This window comes from Echinops telfairi, unplaced genomic scaffold (assembly GCF_000313985.2).
Source record: "Echinops telfairi isolate 266 unplaced genomic scaffold, ASM31398v2 ScPeMD7_443;HRSCAF=831, whole genome shotgun sequence".
Classification (NCBI taxonomy): Eukaryota; Metazoa; Chordata; class Mammalia; order Afrosoricida; family Tenrecidae; genus Echinops; species Echinops telfairi.
Genome location: NW_022104341.1, coordinates 16,472,395 through 16,479,297, shown reverse-complemented (window position 1 = coordinate 16,479,297; position 6,903 = coordinate 16,472,395).

Below are 6,903 nucleotides of genomic sequence, written 5' to 3'. Positions count from 1 at the left end.
GAGTGAGTGAGTGAGACAGTGAGTGAGTGAGAGAGTAAGTCAGTGAGACAGTGAGTGAGTGAGTGAATGAGACAGTGAGTGAGACAGTGAGTGAGTAAGAGAGTGAGTGAGTGAGACAGTGAGTGAGACAGTGAGTGAGTGAGAGAGTGAGTGAGAGAGTGGGTGAGTGAGACAATGAGTGAGTGAGACAGTGAGTGAGTGAGACAGTGAGTGAGAGAGTGAGTGAGTGAGACAGTGAGTGAGACAGTGAGTGAGTGAGAGAGTGAGTGAGTGAGACAGTGAGTGAGACAGTGAGTGAGTGAGAGAGTGAGTGAGTGAGTGAGTGAGTGAGTGAGTGAGAGAGTGAGTGAGTGAGACAGTGAGTGAGTGAGACAGTGAGTGAGTGAGTGCGTAAGTGACTGAGACAGTGAATGAGTGAGTGAGAGTGAGGTGTCCAAATTTTCTTGAAAACGAGTCAGGACAATACGCACTGACTTAGGTTTTTTACCTCAAGCAGAAAGCAATCAGTTAAAATGGTTTCTTAAATTTATATTTTATGTATTATATTTCATCTATGAAACTGAAACAGTTAGAGTCTAGGAAACCCACAAGCCGGGTGGCTCTGAGTCAGCATTGACTCAAAGGCAGTGAGTTTTTCATCTATGAGGGGCCATCAACAAGTTCATGGACACATTCCATTTTCACGCAATCTCTCTCGCCCCTCATGTATTTCAATATCTCTCTTCAATGTGCTGGGTCTTGTGTCTGTGTGTGTCCTTTTTTAAAAAAAAGACCTGAGTATATTTCAACCAGCCTAAGTGGCAAGACAGTCTAGCTTTTTCTACCTGGATACCCAGATCTTCCTGGGTGTTTGTTTTGTTTTAGAACTGGTTTGTGCAATCTGTTGTTCATCATTTGAGCTCCCCAATGTTCCACCAATTCATACTCTGTATTTAAGTTGGCTTGGAGGCAACTAGCCCTCTCAGATTTGGCACTGGACGCCTGGTTTGGAGTTTCCCTAGTGAATGCTCCTTGACAGTGGCCTCCTGAGAGACAAGCTTATGTGTTCACAGCTCTTGTTTTAGATGCTAGCTTCAAATGGGCCAAGTGTATTCATTCACATTTGATATTAAGAGGACACAGACAAATTACATAAGACCACTGTATATCTTTGAAAACTTAATTCTCCTCTGATTATCTTAATTATTATACACATGTGGAAAGTCAAACCTTTTGATTTAAATACTCACAGACAACAACTGCTAGTTTTTTATTTTTATTGTATTATCCAGTTTTTAAATAGTTACATTTAATAATTGAGATTATAATTTTTTACAGTTTTTATTCTGATTTTTGAACTTGGAAATAGATTGTGTTTCTTTATATAAATTCTATATATCAATTCTGATGCCTCCTTTCAATGGCTTATTCATAATCAAGTGTCAAATTTGGGAAAGCCATCAATTTTCAGATATATCAAAATCTCAAGCAAACAAACATAACGTCCATGTATCCTGTCTTAGAAAGCTACTGGGGAATAAAACAAGAAATAAAAAGACAAAGCATAGGAAACAATAAGTAAGGAATCATATTTGAGATAGTTAAAGTTTATTGTGCCAACCTGATCAAGAAACACATGTGGGGTTAATTGAAGGGTGGAGGAATAATTGGCTCAGTGAGCCTCACCTTTCGAGTTCTTGGGTCTCTTGCTTTGATGGTCAGACCAGGTGCAGCTGCCTTAGCCAGTTCCCTGCTTCAGCTGGCAAGGCTCATTTCCTTGCCGCATAGAGAAGCCGCATAGACCTACCCTGATGCAGCCCTGGGTGCTGGAGCAGCCATGTGCAGACCCCTGTCAGCGCTGAGATGTTTACACAATCACTGATTCAGTTTTCCTCCTGAAGACAGCATTGTTGTGTGTGTTTTGCGAGATGGTAGAGGACTTTGTGAATTGATGTTGGACATATGGGTTAATGTTGGACTTGTGGGCTTGGGCAGCACTGGGTTGAGATGTTTTCTTGATGTACACTTAACCTTTATATAAAACTCTTTCTCTTATACACGAGTTTATGTGGATTTGTTTCTCTAAAGTACCCAGACTGACACAATAGTCAAAGGCAGGAAAACTAGAATGAGAGTGTGCAGGAGGATACAGAAATCCAGAGAGGAGCGTTGGAGGGGATATGAATAAAAGAGCTCACTGAAAATAATGTAGCCAAGTATCTTAGAGAAATAAGGGAAAATTACATCGCATAGAAAACTCTGACCATGAAAAATAAAAAAGAAGAATACAAGCAGAAGTTTATTGCTAAAGAAAAATAAAATTCTTCCATATGTTTTATTCCAATGGAAAAAATATTTACATCATCGCTGTGATATACCCATTGATTTTTGTTTTACAAAAAATTATGGGCTGAATTTATTGAGAAGTGGAATGTGTGAGGAGTTACTATATAAGGGCATTCGTTTCTCTACCAATGCTAATTTGGTAAATCAAGAAACAACACATGTACTACAAAGTGATATGAAAAAAATACCAGAAGAACAACAGACAGACCTGGAACTGTTTGAGGGCTTTTCTTTTTTGCTATTGGTTTTATATATTATTTTAAAAAATGAATTTGTATTTTAGTTGTTTTGTTTTTTGCTTTGCTTTGCTTTGTTTCTGCGTGTATTATTGTCTCTTCATGTTTATCTGGACAAGATAAGTGGATGAACAATCTGGGGGAGAGAACAGTGGGACTGAGGGTCCCTGGGGGACAGGGGGTGGGGAAGTGGGAGAAAGGAAGGGGAGTGCTAACAAACTCAGTGACATGAGAAAAACTATGATCTGAAATCAGTGGTGAGGAGGGCATAGGATGCTTGGTGGGCCTTGATCAAGGGCAATGTAGCCAAGAGGAATTCTCGAACCTAAATGAAGGCCAAACACCACAGTGGGACAAGAGGAAAGTAAAAGGAAATAGAGGGAAGAACTGGGAGGAGGCAAATGGGCATTTATAGAGCTCTAATTACAGCAATGTATATATGTAGATACGTTTATATATAATGATAGGGGAATAGATTTTTGTTCCTATATTTATTTATAAAGTATTGCGACAGCAGATGGGCATTGGGCCTCCACTCAAGTACTTGCTTAATGCAAGAACACTTTGTTCTACTAAGCTGGCACTCTGTGATACTCACCTGCCCTGATATGATCAATGAAGACAAAATGAGTACATAAAAAAATGGGGTGAAGAAAGCTGATGGTGTCCGGCTATCAAAAGATACAGTGTCTGGTGTCTTAAAGGCTTGAAGATAAACAAGTGGCCATCTAGCTAAGGAGCAACAAAACGCCCATAGAAGAAGCACACTAGTCTGTGTGATCATGAGGTGTCGAAGGGATCGGGTATCAGGCATCAAAGAACCCAAAAAAGACAAAACAAAACAAATCATATTGATGTGAATGAGGGGAAGGCAGAGTGGAGACCCAAAGCCCATCTGTAGTCAATTGGACAGACCCTGTCAGAAGGGCCACAAGGAGGAGACAAGCCAGTCAGAGTGCAGTAGCATCAATGAAACACACAACTTTCCTCTAGTTCTTTAATGCTCCCCCCACCCACACACGAACACTATCATAACCCAATTCTACCTGACAAATCTGGCTAGACCAGAACATGTACACGGTACAGATAAGAGCTCACAAAACAGGGAATTCAGGACAGACAAACCCCTCAGGACCAATAATGGGAGTAGCAATACTAGGAGGGTAGGGGGGGGCAGGGAATCAGGGGGAACTGATCACAATGATCGATGTATAGCCCCCTCCCAGGGGGACGGACAACAGAAAAGTGGGTGAAGGGAGACAGTGGTTGGTGTAAAACCTGGAAAAAATGTATAAATTATCAAGGGTGCATGGGGAAGGGAGGGAAAAAATGAGGAGCTGATACCCAGGGCTCAAGTATAGAGAAAATGTTTTGAAAAAGATAATGGCAACATATGTACAGATGTGCTTGACACAATGGATATATGTAAGGATTGTGATAAGAGCTGTAAGAGCCCCCAATAATAATAATTAAAAAAGGATGCAAAGTAGCTGAATAAAATAAAGACCGGAGAGGGTAGGGGGTGTGTGCTAGGGATAGTAGGCTGGTGTCCAGTCTCTTCATTTTTCTTTTGTTGAACAATTACATCTATCTATTTGATAAAACACAAATCATTCAGCATGGATTTTTAAGCATGTGCTTGTTAAAGTGCTTCACTCTGCCCATGACATAAGAGAAGTTATAAAGCCTGGTTCAGACACTCTGGACAATAAGTTACTTTGGGGATTATAAGCTACCTTTTATGTATAAGAATCTGCTGAAGAAAAAATGTGATTAAATCTGAGAAAAATCTCAGAAAGCTTTGTACTCAAATTATATGGACCAATAATGTTAGTCTAAAAAAGTGTCATTTTATGTTTATAAGGATTTTCCTTTCTATAATGACCATGAAAATGGATTATTGTGGTTCAGCTCTTCCCAAGGAGTTTAGAAATTTGGCACTGTTGAAACCTCTCTGCAGTCAGGATTTTAGTGAACAAGTGAAGATTTTTTACATTGCGATTACATTATTATACTGTATAGTTGTTATGATAATGTCTTCACTCTTGGTTCGTTTTTTTAAAATAATATACCAAGTGTTTACTTTGTGCCAATGTACAAGGAACGATGGGCTCCTGTGCCCTTTTGCCCAGTAACTGTCCTAAGGATGCCGCAGAGACCATTGAGGAAGAACAGGCAACTAAGGAAGTCAAACCAAAAGGGTCAGGAGAGTGAAAGGCAAAAAGGCAAAAAAACAAAAAAAACAAACCCACAACAACCGAATAATATTGTGTTTGTCCGAACGCCTGGTGTTTCACAAACGAGTTTCTTGCCATTGTTGCATATTTCATGGGGACATCCTACCACTTCCCCTGTGCCCTGTGTCACAGAAATATTTGTTAAGAAGGTTAAAATCACTGAGAAATTGTTTATGTAGCACGTTCCTTGGCAAGAGATTCGACTGCAGTTCCTCTGAGAAATGTCAGATTACAACGGACAGTTATGCCTACAGAAATATTAAGTTGGCTTAGGTTAGAAGGCGTCAAATGCACTTGAATTAAAAATGTAAAAATCTTGGGAAGGAAGATGTATTTCAGAGATCCTCTATGGCATACACTTTAGAACCTTTGTTTCTTAAGGCTAACAAAACCCACAGCTTCGTTTATTTCTAGAGTAGTAAATTAGATACTGACTATATACTTACCAAGTGCCTTTTTGAAAAAGAAGACAAGGGTACAGAAGAATTCAATTATCTCTTGTAATTACGCTACTTAGAGAAGATTATTGTCAATTGTCATGGTTGCTTTTGAGGTACACAAGCACACATACACACATGATGGAGTTTCAAAAAGTTTGTGAAAAAAACTCCATTATCTTTCTATTCTATTTTTAAATGCATTTTTGAAATCCCCTTTTATCCACACACACAGACATCTGTGTTTGAGAGGGTTCAAAAATTTGAGGAAAACAGATGTGAAAGACCGTAGAATTTGTCCACATGTGTTATTGAAGCCCCACATATGCACATAACATAAAATTTACTGTTATGCTGTTCTCTCGCCGACACTTTGCTCCAATTTCCCGCCAAACTTGGGATATTTATTCAGATTTGAAGACAAAAAATCAAAGTCTTAAAAAGACCCAGTTACCTTGTACAGCTAGATTAAAAAATCTGTGAGATTCGGTCTTCATTAGATTTTTTCCTTAATATCTTAGTGCTGCTATAACAGAAAGACCTTGAGCGACTTTAGCAAATAGAAATTTATTTTCTCACAATCCCAAGCCAAACTCTCTGCCATCTAGCTCATGCCAACTCATAGTGGCCATGTAGGACAGGGTACAGCTACCCTTGAGGGCTTTCTTTATGGGAGTGGAGAGTCTTGTCTTTCTCCAGTGGGGCAACTGGTGGTTTTGAACTGCTAGCCTTGCAGTTAGTAGTCTGATGCATAACCATTGGACCACCTGAATTTAGGATGGTGGCTATCTGCCCGGGGTTAAAACTGTTGTTTCTCAGCTTCTCTTCTTTGATTTCTTGGTGGCCTCCCATGATATTAACCTTACTCATTTTTAGCTTGCTTGCATTTGACACCTTTTATATCTCAAAGAGCATTGGTTTGAGACATACCTTATGCTGATTATCCAATAAGCATGGTAAGTATAGGGTCGTGTATTCTTACTACCTAATCTGTAGAGAACAATTTCACTGGGTTTCAAATATGTGGTAAAACTTACATGAAACTGTTTACTGCAGACGAATGTAAGTACAAGTAAACCTGTGCTTCCCTTGCCCACTGGGCAATCTGTGCCCCTACACTGATATGGCCTCATTAACATGACAAAGAAAATTCTGTCCCCAGGTGAGATTACACCCATTTATATATAGGCTATTTACAACACACATTTGAGGGAAACACAGTACAATCCTTAAAAAACTGGAAGGTCCACTTGGGAACAAATTATTCTGTGACTATCTCCTATGAAGATTTGCAGGCCTTGAGACTCAGAGGGGGAAGTTCTACCCTGCCCTATAGAATTACTATACATCATCATTGAATTGATGGCAGTGGAAGTGATGCCCCAGGGGGATAGATGATTGATAATACTCTCTAACATAAAATGATACTGATGTCTCTAAGGTGAATCAGGAATATATATAAACCATAGATGCATGAATGGATTTTGGACTTACACTTAATTCTAGCCCCAGTCTAAGAACAATTAGTTCTTATGACATGGTTCTGCTTGATATTCTATCTTATAAAAAGATCACTGAAGAAATGGGTGTTATAGCAAAGTGAGGTGAAGAAATTAATTGGTATCTGGCTATCAGAAAGAATAGTGTCTGGGAGCTTAAAGGTTTTTT